Genomic DNA, 21,566 nt, shown 5'->3' on the forward strand with positions numbered 1-21,566 from the left:
GACAGCTGTACAAAGTGAAAGGAGTCAAGTTTAGGGGAGACATCAGAGGTACGTTTCTTACACAGAGTTGTGAATGCTTAGAATGCTTTGCCAGAGGTGGGGGTGAAGGCTGACACATTAGGGGCACATGGATGAATGAACAATAAAGGGTTATAAAGAAGGAAGGTTTTTTGGTATGAATATATAGTTCGACACAACATTGGGGGCTATGTTCTATTTATTCAATCCTGTCACCATATCTTTCCTGAAATTTCTTTCTTTTTTTAGTATTTTTATTAACATTGAAATTTCACATCCAAAAATACAGAGTACATATGTGTGCTAAAATTCAAAAAGTTACATGACACTTATGTCATATAATTTCATCCAAGTTACTCCACATTTTAATCAAACAGATTATATTGTATTGACATTTCCTTATTTTATCATATAAAAGGGAAAACAAACCTACTGCCAAGAAAGAAGTTGTTTGGTCTAAAAAAGACCGAATTCTTATCAGAGAGATAAATTATCTCATTAGTGAACATTTCTACATTCATAACAAATCAAAGATTATGAAAGTAACTCAAAAAGGACCCCACAGTGTTTGAAAATTTACATTCAAATCAGAAATTGAGCATGTAATCTTCTCTAAGTTTAAATATGACGTCACCCAGCCAGTGAGCATGATTAGGTGGTGTAACATCCTTTCATCTGTGCAACACTACCCACCCAGCCATTAGAAATAAAAGCAAATACATGTAGCTCAAATGTTGTTAACATTATTACTCTCTCCAACAATACCAAATAAAGCAGTTAAGGGATTAGGTTTAAAATTAACTTAAGTTTTTGTATTTATCCCTTCTCTCTGTGTTCTTCTTAATTTTCAGATTTCTAAACCATTTGGGCTTCAGCGTGGAACCAGACAAGGATGCCTTCCAAGTCCATTGCTTGTTTTTAACCTGGCTTTAGAACAATTAGCTATTGTTCTTCAAGAATCTATTTATATTACTGGTATTTTAAGGAAGGGCACAGTCCACAAAGTTTCACTTTATGATAATGATTTATTACTTTATATTTCTAATCCTCAGACTTCATTGCCTTCTATGCTTTCTTTAATTTTCAGATTATAATCTTCATAAGAGTGAACATTTTCCTTTGAACAATTTGGCACCAATAAATACTAACTTTTTAAAATTGTAAGAAATCAATTTTCCTATTTAAGTGTAACAAAGACTAAAAACCATAAAAACTTCTTCAGATAAAATTTTCTCACCATAATCAAACACGCAAAAGGGGTGCTATGAAACTGGATAAATCAACTCTATTAAAATGCATATATTGCCTAAATTTTTGTACCTTTTTCAGGCTTTGCCTGTTTATATTCCTGTCTTATTTTTTTATTCCCTTGACTCAATCTTGTATATGGAAGAATAAACATCCTTGCCTAATTAAAGTCCATTTACAAAAACTTGAAAAGAATGGAGGTTTAGCCTTGCCAAACTTTATTTTATTATTGGGCAGTCAATATACGGTACCTTATGTGTTGATTATACTATATTAACTGTGAAGACTGTCCAATATGAGTCCCTTTGGTATCTAATTCTGTTACAAAATTTTCTCTCATCTCTCTTTTGGATCCTCACTTCCTGTATCTCTAAATAAATTATCTAATAATCCGATGGTAAAACATACCTTGAGGATATGGATACAATTTAGAAAACATTTTGGTTTAATGATATTTTCTCTCTCTTGTCCTATTTTTTCTATTTATTTCTTTAAACATCACATGATTGATTAAACTTTTAAAGAATGGTATAGATTGGCCATTAAATGTTTTAAAGAGTTATTTGTTGAGGGAAGTTTTACTTCCTTTAAACAACTTTCAATGAAATAGTCTACCAAATACGCATTTTTTGTTATCTGCAAATTGGAGAGTTTTTATGACCTCCATTACATACATTTCCTAAGAGGACTGATAAAAATTTAATTGATGTAATTTTTAATTTGCAACCTTTCTATAATGGAATAAGGGAGGCTTCCTCAGATAAAATTCAAAAAAAGCCTGGGCACAGCTTTTAATTTCTGAAGAAGCTTAGAATATAATTTTCAAATTGGTTAATGCCTCTTCTTTATGTACTTTATGAGAGTGCCTGCCACTCTCACCTACAATTACAATAGTCCTTAGGGATCACATGTCCAAAGTCAAATGATCTCATTTTTATGCGAATGTATCTCCTCATTGTGATAAATGGAACAACAGAGATGCTTCATTAATTTGTAAGTTCTGGACATCTGAGTCTTGAGAAATATTGGAATGAAGTATTTCAAACTTTTTTAGTACTTTTTATATTTCCTGAAATTTGAGCAGGTATTTCTAATTTCATAGGATACTTGTAAGGATCAAGAGATCACTGTACTTCAGTGATGTGAATTCATTTGCAACATTCCCTTTGAACCGCTGTCACTTTGATCCCTCCACTGATTCTTGTTTCTTCTCAACACACCACCCCTCCCATAGACCCAGAGAAGACTATGTAGAAATTTGAGTTTATAGGATATCTAGAAATATCAATAATGAGAAAACCAGCACAGATTTTCCTCTGATACAGAAATAAAGTCACAGACTTCCAGAGAACAGGCTGAAAGGAAAAGATAAGTTGCAAGTCAATGAACATTCCTGAGAGGAAATTAGATTTGATTATCTCTTTTGCCCTGATCATATCACAAATAATCACTGTACCCCTGGGCTCTATAATGTCTGTAGAACAAAGGCGCTAAATGCCTTGCCGACCAATGTCACTACTTGTCAAACAGACCCCATTCATAAATTGGCTTCCCACTCAAATGCAGCTGATTAACTCTACTACTTGTCAGATGTGATCTGGATGTCAAAAGCTGTAGGATGAGTATAGTCACATTGAAAGTGCCAACAGGAGCTAAGGCACATAGAGCAAGGAAATCACTATATATTGCAAGCAGCTTTCCAGACTACTTCCATTGTATATGCTACAAATTAATATCTTTTAATTATAACATGTACATATAAAAAGCAAAATTGACGTCAACTATTTTTCTGTCTTTAGAAATGGGCAAATACTGACTGTAATGCCTTAATTTGTAATACTATTTTCAAAGGGATAACTCTAATTTGTATGCAAGAATGGATTCTTGACTGGATTCTTTGAATAAGGTTCAACAGTATTAGTGAAGTGACCTTGTCTACCTGTCTTTTAATACTGCTCATTCCCGCTGGCATGACTCAATAAAATCTATGTTTGCTACTTTGTGGTTTTGTGGTATTTTTTGTAACTTGACAGGAAGTGTGCCTTTAACAACTACAGCAAAGAAACACGCCCTTTGGCTCATCTAGTCTGTGCCTAACTGTTATTCTGCCTTGTCTAAATGATCAGCACCTGGATGTAGCTTTCCCATCCATATACCTGTCCAAATTTTTCTTAAGTTAAAATTGAGCCAACATTCACCACTTCAGCTGGCAGCCCGTTCCACATTCTCACCAATCTCCCCCAGTCATGTCCATTATCCCTGAGGCGGTGGTCACTCAAAGAGTGCCTGTGACCAAAATTGCCATAAAAACCTCGATTCTAACTTCAGTGGAGGCCCTCTTGGGCTTCTGACCAGTGCACGATGCCACACTTCCACAGCTACCACTTACATTGATGCTGCTTCTCTAGTTGGTTCTACAAACACTGACTCTTCTTGGAAGTTGCACCAAACAGTACATTTTTAACACTGAAAGCATGAAAATAGTTTTACCTCAACCCAAAGTCCTGAGGCCTCAAGACCTATTCAATATTACAGTGGGAATTGGTAGGCCCATCATATTAATTTGTGGTCCATCATAATAGGATTTTCTGATATCTTGGCCCACATCAAAAGTTAGATTTTAGCCAATTACGTGGTCCAGAACCAGAGAACCTCACGATTGGGCTGACAAATTTGAATTGACTTCTGAGACTGACAGCAATAATCTTCATTGTGGTTAATGGCACAGTTCATTGTTAATTCAAGCTTATTGTCACGTGTACTAAGTTTCAGTGATAGTTTGCTATGTGAGAAATTAAGCTGAACTTGTACAGCAAAAGTGTACATAGAAGTGCAGAGTTGAAGAGAGATCAGTTTGTACAGAGTAAAGGCAACATTGTGATAAACCACTGTTATACTGTGATTGGCTACTTGCTGGCTGAGCATGCCTACCAAGACCAATCTTATTCTTTGCCCCTGCGTGCTCCCCATTCTTTCTTCCATGAACAGTCGATGAGGTTGGTTGTTGCTCCAGTGTATAGTCAATAAAAGCCTGTCAGTTTCACAACCTCAGTCTATTGTGGTAATGGAAGAGACATCAATTTTATTGACTATTTTTTCAATGAAAATGGAGCAATGCCTGAAACCAGAAAGATTAATCAGACCCTTGATCATCTGATGCCCCATACACGTTTGAACTCTGGGTGCACTGCTTTGAGGACTTCCTGAGGGCAACCGTGAATGTTGTTAAAGTGGACAAGAACAGACTGAAACTCTTCTTCTCATAAGTCAGCCCCTTGGTCTTCCCAATGATCAATGACACCAAATCATATGTGGAGGCCATGAGTGCACTGAAGGTCCAGTATCTCAGAAGGATGAATGAGGTCTATGCATTGCATCTCCTGGCCACCAGGAGGCAGTGACCCGGTGAGTCGAGCGCTGAGTACCTATGAGCCCTCTGGGGCCTCTGTAGGGTGTGCAACTGCAAACCTGTAACAGTCACTCAGAATATGGAGGACCTCATCCAGGACGCCTATGCGGCCGACATCTGTCCAGATGCATAAGACAGCGACTCCTGGAGCAGAAGGTACTCAACCTGCAAGAGGCGGTTGAATTAACAGAAACGCTAGAGGTGGCCTCTAAAGCTTGGATGACTACTTGGCCACTGCGGGGATCACTATCTTGGGACAGGGGAGTGTCTTGCACCATGAGCAATTGGTCACAGATATCATCACACTCCTCTCGCGACCTGACCTTGGCTGCCTTGACGAGTGATCACCCCAAATGCTACTTCTGTGGGCAGGGCAAGCTCCTGAGGAAACATTGTCCTGCCAAGGAGGCAGTATATGCTAGATGTGGGTATGCAGCTCGACGCATACCCCCTCCCCCGCATATCCAAAATGGTTAACCAGATTGCACAATATTGGGTATTCTCCACGATCGATCTCAAATTGGCCTGTCACTAGCTCCCAATCCCCCCAGAGGCCCACCAGTATACTGCCATCGAGGTAGATGGCTGTCTCTACCACTTTTTCTGGGTCCCCTTCGGCGACACCAACTGGGTCTCCGTTTTCCAGTGGGAGATGGACCATATGGTGGTCCACTATAAACTTCAGGCCACTTTTCCCTATCTTGACAATGTGACCATCTGCGGCCATGACCTGTACGACCATGACACCAACCATCGAAATTTCCTCCGGGTCGCGAATTTCCTGAACCTTACTTATAACAGTCAGAAATGTGTGTTCCGGACAACTCGATTAGCCATTCTTGGCAGCTTGGTCAGTAATAGCATCATTGGCCCTGACCCCAACCATATGTGCCACCTAATAGTGCTGCCCCTCCCCCACACATTCAGAGCCCTGAAGAGATGCCTGGGTTTCTTCTTATACTTTGTTCAATGGGGCCCAACTTGTGGACAAGGTTCACCCATTAGTAAAAGCCACCTATTTTCCCTTGTCAGCAGAGGCCCATGCAACCTTCAGCTGTATCAAGGATGTTATCTCCAAGGTGGCAATGCACATGATAGATAAGTCCATGCCTTTCCTGATGGACAGGTGAAGAGCGATGTGTCCATCTTCACCCTGGCTGCCACACTCAAGCAAGGGGACAGATCCGTTGCCGCCTTCTCCCACTACTCTCCTGCCTGGACATGACCCTGACTACAGTCATCAAGGCCCTCCACAATATCATCATGTTCTTTGGGAATCCCTGCTTCATCCATAGTGACCAGGGGACCTCATTTATGAGCAATGAGCTGCGGTGGTACCTACTGTCTAGGGGCATTTCAATGAGCAAGGCCACCAGGTACAACAGAGGGAATGGACAGGTGGAAATGGAAAATGCCATGGTCTGGAAAACCATCCTGCTGGTCCTGAGGTCTTGGGACCTCCCTATCTCCCAATGGCAAGAGTTCTTCCCAGAAACACTCTAGTCCATATGAGTGCTCCCATGTATGGCCACTAACAATTTGCCTCATGCACATATGTTTGCCTTCCCTAGGAAGTCTATGTCAGGGACTACACTGGCTGACCTCTCCGGGACTGGTCCTGTTTCAGAAGCATACCAGGCAATCTAAGATTGATCCACTCATTGAGAGGGTCCACCACCGCCACACAAATTTCCAGTATGCTTCCCCGATAGTTGAGAGGACACTGTCTCCATCTGGAATTTGGCACCATTGGGCGCCCTTCCATCTGCGATCAATCCCCTATAGACGCTCTCCACTCCCCGCAATCTTGAGGGACCCTGAACCTGCTACTGACCACACTCCACACCCAGCAACTGTTGTTTCCCATGATGCTACAGCACCACACTCCCTTTTCCCTTCACCTGTCCCTTCCCCCACCCCGGCAAACTGTTACTGGTGATGACATACCAGCCACACAATGTCCAGGGGGCCACGGTGGTGCCCCAATCATTACCACGTCATTTGCTGCAGCAGAGAAGACACTTGACAGACTTGACCCTTGTAAAATATGTCTATGGGTATATATTTGCATTGGTTTTTTTTCTCCCATCCTGTAGATCTCTTAAAAAGGAGGGGTGAATGTGGTACACCAATGTTATACTGTGATTGGCTGGATGTGCCTCCCAAAACCAAACCTACCCATTACCCCTTTGCATTCTCCCCACACTTCCTGTCATGATCAGTCGATGAGGTTGATGGCTGCTCCATTCTATAGTCAGTAAAAGCCTATCAGTTTCACAACCTCAGTCTTTTGTGGCACTTGATGGTGCATCAAACTTGAAAGGCTGTAGACCACATGAACATAGTAAAAATGCAGCAGGTCTTGTAGCATCCATAGGAGGTAAAGATATATTAACAACATTTGGGCCTCAGCCCTTCAAGGTATAAGCAAAAAAGCAGGCAAGCACCTGAATTAAAAGGTTGGGGGAGGAGGGAGGAAGGGGCAGGGGGACCAGCACAGGCCAACAGACAACATATTATAATTGGACATGGATAGGAGGCCAGGAGAGGAAAGTTTAGAACTTGATTGGGGAAGGGGTAGCTCTGTGAATGTAGAGGTGGATAAAAGGAGATTGAGGGAAAGGGAGAAAAACTCCAAAAATCAAAGTTAATGCCATCTGCTTGGGGGGGGGGGGGGTGCCAAGACAGAATGTGAGGTGTTGAGCCTCCACTTTGTGGTTGGTCTCAGTCTGGCAGTGCATGAGACCACAGACAGACATTTCCTCATGGGAAAGGAGCAGCAAATTGTAATGGGTTGACACTGGGAGATTTCTACTATTGCAGCAGTCAGAGCGAAGATGTTCAATCAAGCACCTTCCAATCTTTTAGTCTGCATCCAGTCTCTTCTATGTAGAGAAAACCACTATTCACCTATTGTAAGTTACTTTCAGGAGTCACAAATCCAGTGGTGGTTGTGAATCTTCTTCCCCACAGGAGGCAGGTAGGGGTAGGGGTGGATGAATTTGGCTATGGGGCGGGGGGGGGGGGCGCGGCTGAGTCTTTTAATATGTTGGTTGCTTTTCTAAGGTAGCAGGAATAATAGTTAGACTCAGTAAACGTGACAGACTGAGCCATGTTTACATCCCTCTTTAGTTTCTTGCAGTCTTGGGCAGAGCACTTTCTGTACCACACAGTGATATAGCCTGATAGGATACTCTCAATGGCGCTCCTGCAGAAGTTGTTGAGGGATTCATGCCAAGTTTCCTCTGGGATCTGAGGAAATGGAGAGACTAGTGCACTTTCTTGGCTGTTGCATTGGTGTGGCAGGACCAGGATATTTCACTGGAGATGTTTACTCCTCGGAACTTAGACATATCTACATTTCCACCTCATTAATGTTGATACAGACTGGGGAGTGAACTCCATGCCTCTTCTAGAAATCTATATATAACCAGTTCCTTTGAGAGAAATTGTGATGGTCTCCTTGATACCAATTAGGCCAATGAGTTCCATGGATCAAATGTGGATCAGATTGCCCATGTGATGAAACAAACAGTGTGACAGCAGTAACACCAGATATATACCTTCTCTCAGAGGGCATTGAATGGTTTTGTGGTTAAAGTGCACTACCTCATTTCCACAAGTGTGATTCCGACACTTGCATTTGGTCACAATCTCATTGATCAGTAGCAGGGAATCGCACACAGTCATTTGCTGGTTTTCTTCACAAGGAATCAATGATGTACAGGTTGCTATGTAAGAACTCTGGCTGCTGTTCATGTCAGTAAAAGCACATGGCCATGTCAAAATTGTTCTCTCAATTGTAGAGCTGGAAAGGAGGTCAGAAATAAAGTTACTGGGGCCCAGAGCACAAAGTGGCAGAGGTAAGAATGAAACATTGAATACTGTGACCAGGCCATAATGGAAGACATCAATCCAATTTCTGCACAGAACCAAAATGCTGGAATACTCTGTAGGTTCTGCAGTATCTTTTTATTTAAAAAGTAAACCTTTTAGTGGAATCTGAAGGAAAAACAGCAATGCAGGAAGACCTCAGCTTGTCAAATAGCATCTGTGGAGCAAGGTGTGACATTAAATTTTCAAATCAGTTAATTTAGAAGGGGTCAGCCTGGTCATCATGTTTTGCCATGAGCGATCCTGCTTCTGGTGTAGAACTTGGTGTGTTAGTAAGACTACACTTCCCTTTACCTGTTGGAGAAATCCTGAAGTTCAGGTCAAATATTATCACAGACCTTAAACTGCTTAAACCATCAACCTCTGGCTGAGATTGGTTTTGCACCTGACGATATACACCTCGTATAATCTCTACCAACACCAATTTCAATTAAACTGAAGATGCTGAAAATGTAAAATGCTCAGCAGGTCAAGCAGCGGAGGCAAAAAGATGGTTGTCATTTCAGGTTGGAACTTTGCATATGGACTGAGTCACTTCCTCTGACTCCTGACGCAGATTTGAAACTATTTCCTTCTTACCTGACTTTCCAATGTGTCTCCCTCCTGAAATATCCTGGAGCTATGATCATCGTCGGGATAGTGAGGTTTATGTTGTGCTCTCTGCTTTCCTGTCATAACTCCCCTGTTACTTCTCAACAGACACCGTCAGTTACTATGCCCTCTTGTTTTCAGAGAACAGTCCAAACTTATTCAGTGTTGGATTGATGATCTGACAATCGACTACAAACTAGATAATTGACCATGTTTTGACTTTCATATTTGCCCTGACAGTTGGAGAAAGTTGAAGGATTTCATCATTATTAGCTATAATATGTTTTAATTTGCCAGTTTTTTTTTCTGTGCAAAATTTAGAGTACCATTGCATTTCAATTCAACCTGTGTACGCTGAAATCTGAAGTTTGATGGTCAGATTTTAGGAATGTGTAGCCAGCAGATTCAGACATCACATTTTGTTTCTCCTCTTTCCTTGACATTAATCACATCATGTCCGCAGTAAGGATGGGCATTAAGATTTATTGAATATCCTGTTCTTAGGATCTTCTATATACAATGAAGCTTACTGTGGCACTTCCCAAAACCAGCATTCTTCCCACCAGCTACTCTATGCCCCTGCTCCCAAATGTCATTTACAGTTGGAATACAATGTTAAGTAAATGACTGTACTTGCAGGTAAGGATTCTCATGCCCTTGTCCTTATTGTAGGTTAAGGTCATAAATTTAGTTTTGAATGCTTCTTGTCCTTGATACGCATTGTAATCTCAGTATTTTGGTGGGGAAAGGAGTGAACACTTTGAGGTGGTGGATGAAATTCCAATGCATTGAGCTGCATTACTTTTCCTGAATGTTGTTGATCTTTTTGAATGCTATCCATCTTAGCAACTGGAGAGTATTTATGCCCGTTATGTTTTATATTTTTCCGGCTGAGGTGATAATAGGGTGAAGGCATCAGGCCATCAAGGACCATGGAAATCAAATGGGAAAAAGTGCCTTAACTAATGAGTTCAAAGCATTGATGATTAAACAGAGGAAAGTTCATGAAAATTGAATTATTGGGTTGAATCAAGTACAGTAAAAAGGGATAGGAAATAGTTGAGGTGTTACAGAAAGAAAAATAAGAGGAAATGAAAAAAAAAAAAAATAAATTTAAAATGGATTATTCTTGATGGTAAATTGCTGGATAAGTTGCACCTTGCATTTTTTGCATGTTATTTTAACAACAAAAAATTTCCCCATGCAAACTCCACCTGTAACTTCTCAAATTGTGTTGAATGAATGCTGAGCAGAACCAATTAGATTGAAACAATTATTAATGGACTGATCCAAAATCCATCTCCCTGTTTGCTGTTTTGCTGTAAACTTATTTAAAGTTGCATAAAGTCTATGCAAAATTACTTCATAATGAAACACGTGTAAAATTGAGTACAATAAATATATGTTGATGTTATTTAGCTGAATTCAACGTTCAGTATATTGTTTTCTGGTTTAGTGGATATTTTAATTTACCTAAGTGGTATTTGGAAATGTAGCAATAAAAATAGAAAATAATGGAAGTAGATGGCAGATCAGTCAAAATGAATAGAGAAAAAAAACCTATTTAACTTTGAATTGTGAACTACCTTTCTGAATTGGAAAGATGCTTGTGTTAATACTGAACAAAGAAACGGTTTTGAAAATAATAATGCTTTTAGTATCTGACATTTCTACCTAAGGCTTTGTCCAGAGTATTGTAGAATGATTGGAAGAAACATGAAGAATTAAATTATAAAGAGCACAAAACAACAGCTGAGATTGGTGGGGTTTTCAGGTGATATGCTTTCTGTTTTCTTACTTAGTTCATCACCACAATGCGGTAAACCACTGTTGTATGTATTTGTCTGGTTGGGCACACCCAACGGCTGGCTGCACCTGTAGCCCCTCCCACAGACTCCTGTATAAAGGTGACTGTTTCACTGCCCCCTCCTCGGTGAAGGACAATCAAGCAGTATGGATGTGCTTTCGACCTTTAGTGAATAAAAGCCTTTTGGATTCTCAACCTCAGTCTTTGAGTACAGTGCCCACCTTCTCACTTGTCACATGTATAAGGGAATGGAAACTGGGAGAGGTGAAAAAGAGCAAGACACAAGGTACTTAAGAATTCATCTTGCTTCCACCTGTGTTGGTGACACTTCATAACACTGTTATCAGGAAAGTGGTTGCAAGTGTCTGAAAGTCCTACTGAAAGCTCCCAAGTATCCAAAGAAAAGGAAAAAAATGGTTACATTTGTTTCTCTGTCAAGATACCTGTGGTGGCAATTATCTTAATATGTTTTCTTTACTCAGTGACTTCCAGGAACAATATTGTGAGATGCTAGTCAAATACCTGCTTCCTCTAAACACCTGTCCTTTAAGAGAAATGCTAGGCATTACTTATACAAACAGATATATTTCATTGGGTGACAGGAGGATTTCAGAAAGTTGTTTACACAAACAGATGCCACTCGCAAATTGAGGTGTCTAATATCAGACAAAAATGTTGGCGAAACTCAGCAAGTCACACAGCATTCTTTATACAGCAAAGATAAAGATGCATGACTAATGTTTTGGGCCTGAGCCCTTCATCAAGATATGAGCAAAATGTAGGCATGTGCCTGATTAAAATGATGTTATGAGGGGCAGGGGGAGGAGCACTGGCCCACAGCCGAGGTCATAGGTGGATATGGATGGGAAGGCACAAGAGGGAAAAAGCTGAGAAGTGATGGGGAAGAGGATATCTGAATAGAGAAGGGATGGTTGGAGAATTGGAGGAAAGGAAACCGTGGGATGGGGAAGAGAGGGAGATAGGGGAGTGGCCTAATGGAAACCAGAGAAGTTGACGTTAAAGCCTTCTGGTTGGGGAGTGTCTAGATTAGATGTAGCTCCTCCAATTTACAGGTTACCTCAGTTCAGCAGTGCACAAGGCGATGGACAGACATTTTGGTCTGGAATTGGGATGCGGAATTGAAGTGGTTAGCCACTGGGAAATCCCAGCCATTGTTGTGGACAGAGCGAAGGTGCTCTCCCAGTCTGTGTTCACTCTCCGATATAGAGAAGGTCCCAATAGGAGCACTGGATCATTATATGTTTCCACTCAGATGCACAAGTAAAGTGTTGCTTCAGTTGGAAGAAGTGTTTGGGGCCCTGAATGGTGGTGAGGGAGGAGGTGTGGGTGCAAGTGTAGCACTTCCTGTGGTCACAGGGGTAGGTTTCAAGGGGTGATTATTGGGGAAGGATGAATGTATGAGTGAGTCACGGAGGGATCAGTTCCTGCAGAAGGAGGAGAGGGGAAGATGTGTCCGATTGTGGGATCAAGTTGTAGGTGACGGATATTGTGGAGGTTAATGTGTTAGATATGGAGGCTGGTGGGGTGGAGGGTGAGGACCAGGGGAATTCTGTCCTTGTTTCATTGAGGGGAAGAGGGGACGAGGGCAGATGATTAAGAAATGGAGGAGATGCGGATAAGGGCTGAGTTAAGGAGGTAGAGGGGAACCTATGTTTTTTGAAGAAGGTCGACATCTTGGAATGGAGGATCTCATCCTGGGATCAGATGCGACGGGCATAGAGGCACTGAGAGAAAGGAATAGAATCCTTACAGGTGACACGGTGCAAAGAGGTATCTTCAAGGTAATTGCATGAGTTGGTGAGTTTGTAGGAAATGTCTGTAGAAAGTTTATCTCCTTAGATTGAGAAATATTAATTTTTAAAATTTAGGCATATGGCACAGAAACAGCCCCTCTGGCCATGAGCCCATGCTGTCCAAATACACCCAATAAATCTGTAACCCTGGCATGTTTTGAAAGGTGAGAGGAAACCAGAGCACCTGGAAGAATGCCACACAGACACAGGGAGAACATATAAACTCCTTACAGACAGCTCTGGATTTGAACCCAGGTTGCTGGCGCTCTAACAGGGGAGAGTGTCACCAGAGAAGGACCATGTGAATTTGAGGTTGGGGTGAAAGTTAGCAGTAAAGCAGATAAAATTTATGCATGAAGAAGCACCAATGTATTCATCAATATCTCGGAGGAAGAGTTCAGGCTTATAGCATGGATTGCTCCACATAGCCAACAAAAAGGCAGAGACATTGCTGTGGCTCATGCAGGTAAATTTCAGAAAGCTTGGCTCATGATATATTAACACAAGCTACTTGATACAGACTCCTGTTCCAATTTTCCTATTGTATTGACCACATTACCTCCCTTTATCTGCATGCTTGGCTCCAAAATATCAGTGATTCTTTAATTTACCTTGATCCTCCTATCTCTTCTCCCCATTCTTTGTTGAGGAAATAATTTCAAATAAATATATCCCCCCCCCCAGTCTTTTGGACAATGTTTTGGCACATTTGTCAGGAGGAAAAGAGGTGTTTAATTCCTGCTGGCAGCCTGAGAGCATCAGCACAAACCCAACAATTATGTATGTGAGTTAAACTGGAATGTCTTCAGTCAGCATTCAGTGCAGAATGAATGTCAGGCAGCTTACCAGTTGTGGTGAGATGGTGTTGGGGGTGGTAGGGAGGGGATGAGAACTTGCATTGCTCCAAACATTAAGCAAGGACTTCAACTTTGAAGAAGATATGCAGAGGAATGGATGGGAGGGATATGGGTGAGTAAACTTAGTAAGATCTACAGAGAAAGAGATTCTATGGAAATATGAGGAGGTGAATCGATTTTCCGTGAGCCACCACAAGGTTTTCAGTGTTACGTGACAAGATGTCGACTTTTTAGGGGCAGCCTTTAGTGGATCTTTAAAGGTACGGTAGGGCCTCTCACTGTGGCCTGCAAGGAGTGTACAGGCTTCCCTCGCCCTTGCATTTCTGCATATCCACCCTTTCAGAAAGGTACCTGCTTAGTGCCAACTGTTTTTTTTAACCGTTGATCCATGTTTTCTGACCTCAAGCCAGTTGCTACTCTCAGCTCGTCTCAGTTGGGATGACTGGTGGACTTTTGCTTGGGATTTGACACCAAACCGGTCATTTGTAATTGGGATGGTTTGCGTGGCCATGATTGGACCCTCGTTCTCAAGTAATAGTGCGACAGGGCGAACCGAAAAGAAGCTCAGTGATGCAGCTGTCACATGAACTATTGTGTAGTGTCTCTTAAATTAACCATGTTTATAGAAGCTTGTCAAATTTGTTCAGGAATACCCTCAGGCATTCTCCACTCTGCAAAACCTCATAGCTTGTGCTCTACAAATGAACAGAAGAGTTGACTTGTATCTTTCCAGCACTGACTGCATGACTTGCACTCATTTTTTTCCTGCTAACTAGTGTGCTGAGCAGCAGTTGAAAGCAGTTCATTATTGAAGTGACTTATTTAATGACTGATGGGGCATTATATTTTATTGGAATGCCTGCCTGTGGAGTGAACCATAGAGCCTGGAAATACTAAGATGTGATTTTTGATCTTTCAAGCCTGATTTCTCAGCTGTCTTTACAAAGACTCATCCTGCACTGTGACGATCTTCACAGTGAGAGGTCCCTTCGTGGATTCACTTTTTGCCATGCTTCCAAAATTATTTCTACAAGTAAGCATCTGCACTATTTCAATGGCACTTTAAAGCAGTCATTTTTTTTAAATTACTTTCATCTTGCCAATACGCCATTAAAGATTTGCTCATCAGATATTTATTCCACATTGTTTGGTCAATACCTTTCATGAACACCTCAGCAGTAGATCTGAACTCAAAAGGCTGCAGGATTTAAGTCCACTCCAGAGACTTGACTACACAATTGAGGCCGACACGCTATTGCTGGAAAGAGGAAGTGTTGCATTGGCAGGGACGCCATTAATCTTGATGAGAGTTAAAAGTGAGTGCCTCATTTTCCCATTTTGAAATGATACAATAGCTCCGTAGCTCCCCTGACACACGATCAAACAAAGCAGGAGGATTCTTTCTGGTCATTATTATTCTCTCAGCAATTACACTGGATATCCTTGCACAGTAGAGTTACTCGCAAGGGGTTGCTGTTTCACTCATTACATCAAAAATTAATTAATTTTCTGGAGATAACGCATAATATCCACACCATTTGCTGCAATCCTATCACTTAATCACCACCCTTATCATTCTAACATGCCAAGTGGATTAAAGAGGAGAAATATTTTTTTTATATACATCCAATTTTGGGATCCAAATGTGGTTGGCAAGCGTTAAGCCCCCATTTACGTGAATCCTATTTTTCCTCTCTCATCACCATCTACTACCCACCCATTGTGCTGCCTCCCTCCAATATCAGGGACAATTTATTATATGCAATTAACCTACCAATGCATGCGTCAGTGCACTGGAATGTCTCGGAGGAAAAAAAAAACATGGCCACAGAGAAAAATTGTGAATTTCAAACATGGAAAATTAAGGTTGGAATCAAACCTGGGTTACTGGAGTTTCGAGGCAGCAAAACTATCTACTGTGACTGTTGCAAGCTACCCACGTGGCCATATGTTGATGAATGGAATCAGTATGTAGGTTATTTGATGGTCAGGGTAGACTGAAGGGTCTTTTTCTTTGTTACATGACTCTGAAGAGAAAAATAATATAATTAAAGGCAGCCTGGCTTATTGAAGGTATTTTCATAGTGTGTACAATGTTTTTCACTCTCGCATTGGATTGATCAGCCCTCTCACCTCTCCTCCTTGTAAAGAAGTGGCTTTATTCGAGGCAAATGGATAATTTGCTAATAAGAAGGTTATGGAAGCTTTTATTTGGTCTTGACTGGACACACCTTGCTCCTTAAGGAATTATTGATGAAATGGCTTAGTCAGTGAAAAGCCAAGTAATTTTAAAAAAAATTCTGAGAAATTGTTTCTTTATCCATTAGTTATTTGTAGCAAAACTTAAAGTAGAGCAAGCAGAGAATACATTCATCATTTTCCCAAAAGTCTTGAATAGAATTCATTATTTTTTAAGTAGGAATTACTTCAACTTCTTAAGCAGCTCTGGGTCTGCAATGATTATAGGTTTGTGGTTTTCAGTGATACGGGACATCTTATTATGCTAAGAATTCTACATAATTGTGACCTGGTATCTTATCAAGTCTTGCTGTAATGGTTCTTGTTGATTGATGTATCAGCAGGGAATGACTGATATGTCCAGAGCTGCAAAACTGAGGGATTAAGCAAAGTTGTCCTAATTGATTTGTGAAGACAGCAGTAATGTGTGATTCATTATCCTCCAGCTTTATATACACTTCAGGTGCTCTATTTCTCCAGAGATCTGTTGCATTTGTATTCTTTTGCAACATCAACAATTACTGCTTCATTTGTTATAGCTCAAAATGTATTGATTTTCTAAAGAAATGCTACACACTTGAATTATCAGTTAGAATTACTTTATTTTAACTTTTGAAACCAGATAGGACAAGTTGACGTGACCTGAACCTAAAGTAAATGATAACATGCTGGGTTTGGTCTGGGTAGGCACAGCATGCTAACTAGTTTAGGATGACTATTTTAGTATTACTGTCAAATACTGTATATGTGTGGCATAGGGCATCGTTTCTTTGCATTTTCACAAATGCCTCTGAGTTGGGTTTTCCAAAATGTTGCACATTCATGGGCTGGTGTGGGGTATAGAACGTGTGCAGTCATGTTGGATTCAGCCCAGCTGGATTGGTGTCAGATTTGGATTATTGTGATCATGTCCAGTTCAGATTACCCCTGATATCATTGGGTTCAGATCATCTCGAACTGTTGGGTTTGGATTGGTTTGTTTTGAGTTGGGTTCTGGCAGGTTAGGAGAAAGCCAGGTTTGGATTAACTGGGTTTGTAGTCGAATGAGATGAGCTAGGATCATGTTGGGTTTGGATAAATGTGCTGGATTCCAATAAATTAGGCTCATTTTGGGTTCAGATTAGTTGGGATCAGGTTGAGTTTGTCTTGGGTTTTAATTTTCTATCTGAGAGGGCCACTAACAAGGAGCTTCAAACTCTGAACAGTGTGCTGCAGAGTGGCAGTTAGAAGGTTTTAATTCTCAAGACTCACCTTCAGAGTTGCACTTAACCCCAGTAAGAGCAGAAACTGGCACTGGCCCCATGTGTTTAGTTGGGCCTTCTCACCAACTGATGAATCTACTGCTAGAATTCCCTGCTAGAATCCTTCTTAAATATTTCTGCAGATGCCCTCAGTTTCCATCTCAACATTCTTTGATCTTTGATCAGTCTATGGGCAATTTTGGATAAAGCTTAATTTCTATTAAATGTCTCTTAAGAAGATGATTGTCTTATCTCTGAACTGCTTCAGCCTTTATGGTGACAGTGCCCTATTTGAAAGGGGAGCAGAGGATTTTCAGCTTGAGCTATGAACAAAATGGTGGCGTGCATCCATATCAGAGTGGTCAGGGATCTGGAGGGAATTTGGAAATGTTGTTTCTTTCACGTTGCTACTTCTGATATTCTTGCTGGTTGTAACACTGACTAAATAACCAGAAAATGGCTTTGCATCTGCTAACAGTCCATCAGGTGTATCTACACTTGACAGTAAAAGCAACCATTGAATCGTCACTGAAAAGTTACATCAAAGCTTCCATGATGTTCTGTGGTACTACCACTGTACAAATTGAAATAGATTCATACCTAATTAGTGACATAGAACTGGCTTCATAATGTATGGTGGACTAGAAGAGGCAGAGAATCCTATCTCTCAACAATCTGTAACCTCATGTTCTGATGTATCCTTCTATTATCACAATCATTTCAGCAATGGTTTCAGTAAGGAGGGTAAAAGAACATGTCTGAGCAGCATCAGGCAGACTGAAAATAAAGTTAGTGGTTCTGAAGTGATTAGAGAGGGAGATGTAGACTTGTTCACGGATGGAGTAGCTGGTGGCTGACAGGTCAGGGAGGTGGGTGGTTTGTGCCAACAGGCCTTCCATGTGCACAAATTTAATAGCCTAGATTTTACAAAACAACCTTGGATGTTTGTTCTCCACTTGAGAGGGACCAGAAATTTACAAGTGACCGTAGTGATGCTGCATATCTTCAAGTGAGCTTTGATTCAAGCGAGCTTCAAGCATCCTTGATTCTTTTCCTCTTTTCATCTGGTAATTTTGGAGCTTGGAATATAGTGTCTGTTTCACATGACACGCAAATGGTGTTGCCTAGACAGTGTAGCTATCTGACTGAAACTGGGGTCTCAACACTGAGAGGACTAAATATTGGTTCATTTATCTTTCTGGTAAGACAGTGTTGGTGATATTTTTTAAATGCTTTGAGATGTCTCATGCAAGTCATCCAGGTCTCAGAAGCCTATAGAACCCAGGTTGCTAAGAATTAAGGTATTGCTCTTCAGATCCTGTCCTTTAATTGATTAACAGTTGTGTAGGGGCATTGGATATGCTTAGGTCTTTAACTCCATCAGTAGGGAGGGGCTGTGGAGCACAATCCTCAAATTTGAGTGACCATTCACAAACACTTGGATGTTTGCTCGACTAAGGCACAAATATTAACCAATCACTCTTTAACAACCATTTTAGAAGAAACTGGCATCAATCAAGGCTGTGTCATTTTCCTGAGACATTTCTCAATGTTTAGGGCCATAATGTTGCACCTCTCTTCCAGGAAATATTCAAAAAATTCCATGGGATTGAGTTAATCTTCAGAACTATTTGGAAGCCAACCAACCTACACCCAGAATCAGGATCACATTAAACTCAGTTCTCCAGCTAAGTATGACTGTGCTTGCATTGCGCACACATGGAGACTGAGATCTAAGCCTCTGTTGACATTTTCATTGAAGCATATTAGATGAATGGCTTCACAGTCAAAGGCCACATGATACAGGCTCTCTGCCAATCTACTCCAACTGCAGTACACTGCTTTAAGTCAATAAAAGTTCAGAGCTACTCACTGGAAACATGGACCCTTTTCCATACTTCAGCAGCTATCTCTCAGCAAAGGTAGACATCAGTGATGAAATTTATCTTTCCCTTCAATGTGCTGCCAATAGTATTTGGTCAAGTAAGGAAATGCAGTGAAATTACAAATTAGGACTATGTACAGTCTAAGCAATTAAAGCAACATCTAATAAACAGAACTAAGAAATCCAAATGGATTCAGTCAAGCTCAATACTCCTGTCACATCCAGCTGTGACTGGCCATGGACAACTAACCAACCTCCATAACATCATAATTATAGATCCCAGCATGTGAATGTAAAAGGAGAAGTTGGTGTTTACAATCACATTCAGCCTGAAGTGGTAAGTGGATGATCAATCTGAGGTCACACAATTGTATTCACTCTCCATGATGCCGAGAAATAGGTCAGCATCCTGTTAAACCAATTCAATAGGCATTAGTACTTGGACTGGCTGTTGTGATGAAGATTTGTGCTCTGACTAACCCAAGTTTCTAATTAAACTGTTCCATCATAATAAACAGCATTAAAATCTACCCTCGAGAGTAGAACACTCTTCAGGTATGTCACGACTTTAAAAGAGAGCCAGAAGTTGTCAGTGACAATCATTCACCAAATAAAAAAAAATAGGTTGGACCAGTTCAGTTTTAAACTCATCATAGCCTTGATTCAAACATGGAAAAATAAATTAAATTCTCGAGGTCAGAATCAAGTTTACTGTCATGAACATGTGTCATGAAATTTGTTGTTTTATTCATGATTTCGATGAGGGTGTGGTTAACTGGGTAAGCAAATATGCAGACAATACGAAAATAGAGGGAGTGGTGGATGGTGAAGAAGGTTTTCTTGGATTACAGGATTTGGTTTGTTTGGAAAAGTAGACTGAAAGATGGCAGATAGAATTTAATGTTGACAAGTGTGAGGTGCTGCATTCTGGAAAAAATAAAATAAATAGGACATATGCAGTTAAGGGGAAGGCGTCGAAGAATGTAGAGGAACAGAGGGATCTTGGAGTTATTGTACAGAGTTCCTTGAAGGTGGATTCCCAGGTAGACAGGGTAGTTAAGAAGGCACATGGTCCGCTGGTGGAGAGCGGGAGGATTGAGCTAGTGGAGTTGTTTTAGTGAACTGGTGCAGACTCAAAAGGCCGACATGGCCTGCTTCCGCTCTGAAATGGTTATATGGTAGCAGCATTGCGCATGAACAGTGCAAAATTGCTATGAATTACAATTCTGTAAGCATAAGATTTTTTAAAATAATGAGTACAAAAAAAAGAGAAAAAGTGAGGTAGCATTCATTGACCATTCATAAATCTGGTGGTGGAGGGGAAGAAGCTGTTCTTGTAACATTAAGTGCATGTCTTCAGGCTTCTCTACCTCCTTCCTGATGATAGTAGTGGGAAAAGGGCATGGGCTTGGTAGTGAGGATCCTTGATGATAGAAGCTGCTTTCTTGAGACACCACCTCTAAAAGATGTCCTCAATGAGTAAAGACTAATGCCATGATGGTGGTAGCTGAGTTTACAACCCTCTGTGCCATTTTCCTGTGCCATGCATTGGCACTTCTGTACCAAACAGTGATACCACAGTCAGAAAGCTCACCACGGAACATCTTGCAAGAATTTTTGGTGATATAACAAATCTCTGATCTCCTAATGAAATATAGATGCTGACTTGCTGCCTTCATGACTGTATTGACATGATGGCCCTAGGATGGGTCATCAGAGATGTTGACACCCAGGAAGTTGAATTCTCCATTCTCCAATGTTTACTCCTCGATGAGAACTGGTTTGTGTTCCCCTGATTTCCCCTTCCGAAAGTCCACAATCAATTAGCTTTGTCAGCTGATCTATTTCACTCTGGTACGCTTCCTCATTGCTATCTGTGATTCTGCTGACAACAGTGGTGTCATCAACAAATTTGTAGATGGTATTTGAATTAGTCCAGTAGACTAGAAGACAAAGGAGCAGAAATAGGCCAGTCAGCTCATCGAGTTTTCCCTGTCATTTAATCATGAGCTGGTCCATTTTCCCACTCTGCCCCACTGCCCAGCCTTCTCTCCGTAACCTTTGATGTCCTGTCTAATCAAGAACCTATCAGTCTCTGCTTTAAATAAACCCAATGACTTGGCTTCCAGAACCACCAGTGGCGACAAATTTACCACACTCTGGCTAAGGAAATGTCTCGAATACCCTTCCAATCCTAAAGTTGTACCCCCTTGTTCTAGACTCTCCCACCTTTCTATATCTACTCTAAATATGCCTTTTCAACATTCAAAATGTTTCAATGAGATTCCTTCTCATTCCCCTAAATTCCGAAGATCCGCCTGTCTTCTGGAGGTCGCGACAATCCATCTTTGTATTTCTCTTGTAACCTTGATTAGAGGGAAGAGTTAGATTACTATTAACTTTAGGATTTTTTTCTTTTAAATAAATAGATTTATGGGGTTTAATTATGATTCTCCCTTTTTTCTGATTTTATTAAGGTAATAATGTGATTTGTTATTATAGTATTTAACTGATATATATGTATAATCATTTTAATAGACAATCACATTTAATAACAAGGGATG

Source organism: Narcine bancroftii, chromosome 2 (genome assembly GCF_036971445.1).
Source record: "Narcine bancroftii isolate sNarBan1 chromosome 2, sNarBan1.hap1, whole genome shotgun sequence".
NCBI lineage: Eukaryota > Metazoa > Chordata > Chondrichthyes > Torpediniformes > Narcinidae > Narcine > Narcine bancroftii.